This window comes from Octopus bimaculoides, chromosome 6 (genome assembly GCF_001194135.2).
Source record: "Octopus bimaculoides isolate UCB-OBI-ISO-001 chromosome 6, ASM119413v2, whole genome shotgun sequence".
Lineage (NCBI taxonomy): Eukaryota > Metazoa > Mollusca > Cephalopoda > Octopoda > Octopodidae > Octopus > Octopus bimaculoides.
In genome coordinates this window covers 83939740-83941899 of record NC_068986.1, presented here as the reverse complement: position 1 = coordinate 83941899, position 2160 = coordinate 83939740, and positions in this window count along the sequence as shown.

Below are 2160 nucleotides of genomic sequence, written 5' to 3'. Positions count from 1 at the left end.
ATATATATATATATATATATATATATATATATATATATATATATATACACACACACACATATATATATATATATACACAGACATATATATATACATATATATACGTAAATGAATATCACAATGTTTTAATAGCAACCGTAGATGTGAAAAATAACAACAAAAATAGTTAAAAACTCAAAGAAAAACAAAATGAGAAATTTTCAAAAAGAAAACAAAATGATATTTTAGCTACTGGATGAGCAAATTCTCTGAATATAAATATTTCATATTGTATTTTACTAGCCATTAGAGGCTAACATTTGTTAGGAGAAGGCAGGATTCACAATTAAGAGAAAGGGATCACACTTAACTGAACTAATCACTAGTATATTACAATTATTCTACTGACCTCCAGGAAGGACAACGGCAAATATAAAAGGCTACAAACCAAATACTGAAAAATGCATCTGTTTTAGGACTATCATTTTTGGCAATTTTGTGTTGCTCTCTCTCTCTCTCTCTCCCCGATCTCAAAATCACTATCAAGTGTAAGAGATGTTTTCACTGTCATTCACTTTAGCCATCACACTGCTCAATGAAATGAGCTCTAATAACCCTTTAGTATTTAAACCAGCCATATCCAGTTTTATGTTAAAACTAGCCAGAGCTAGCCTTTCACACCCACTCTACAATATCATTCTAATAATCTAAAAATACACAATCACATCATCAAAATCTTGAAGATATGATGTAACTCAAAATAATGTGAATGAATAAGTATTACATTTGACAGAGTAAGCTGAATACTAAAGGATTAAATTAATCCATTTCTTTCTCTTCCTTTTTTGGAAGCTACTGAACATTGGCACTTATGATCAGTCAAGCCACATTTTTGACTGATGCACTATTAGTCATGAAATTGCTAACATGACTATCAACCCAAGTAGTAATATTCCCCAAAAGTTATCCTTGTAGTGTAATGTGAGCTAATACTGGCAATTAACTCTATAGTTTTGTGTAATTTGGCAGCTCTGGATTACTGAAGAGACTGGCAAGACTACCGCATGCAGATGACATGTAACCATTGTCACCTTAAGGTTTGGAAGTTGAAAAACAAAGGAAACCATTTAAAATGGATTCAATATGCCATACATTTAATGAATGCTGTAGATTCTGGAGAACAAATGAAGTTGACTAGACGTTAGATATTTAATGAGTGCCAACGATTCTGTGGAACAGACAAAATCAATGAGATATCAAATATTTAATGAGCATTGTAGATTTTGTAGAAGTGAGCAAGGTAATAATATATCAGTTATTTAATGACTTTAAATGACTCTAAGCAATAGATGATGGACTGTAATTGGTTCTGTGCAACAAATGTAGTTAACAACTACAATTGATTTTGGCCAGCAGTCTTGATAAGAGATAATTAATGAATTGTTTTGCAGGTTGTGCATGATGCAGATAATCATATGCAACAGATGCAATACAGATGATAGACAGATCATGGTTGTCGGTGACTGATCATGTATAACAGATGTAATATAGATAATAGAGTTAATATTTGCAAGTAATTTTGAATAGTAGATGCAAAACAAATGACAGACTGTTCAATGACTATAGAACTGCAATACAAATGGCAGAGTGTCCATGACAGCATGCAATTCTGTACAACTGATGCCATACAAATAACAGACTATCCATGACTGCAAGCAACTATGCACAACACATGTAGTACAGATGGCAGACTGTCCATGACTGTAAGCAATTTTGTGCAACAGTTGCAATGGCAGACTGCTCTTGACTCCAGACAATTTTGTAAAAACAGATGCAACACAATCACTTGTCTTTTGAGCGCTTTATGTTATAGCTACAGATTGTCCATCATATATATTTCCATGTGGATTGTTAGCAAAATATACTAATAAAGTAAAAAATAAAAAGTGAATAAAGAAGAAAGAAAAATATATGAGGATTATATATGTATGTGTGTGTATGTGTGTTTCAAATAGTCGGTTTTGAAAACTGAACAATGAAGAAAAATGAGAGTGGAAATTGGTGTGGGGATAAATTGAAGAACATGCGAGGTACTCGTTGTTAATAATAGTGTAATATTTCTTTGTAATACATTATAGATCAGTCAATTAAACAAAACCCCACCAAAAAATCAAAGGTGGA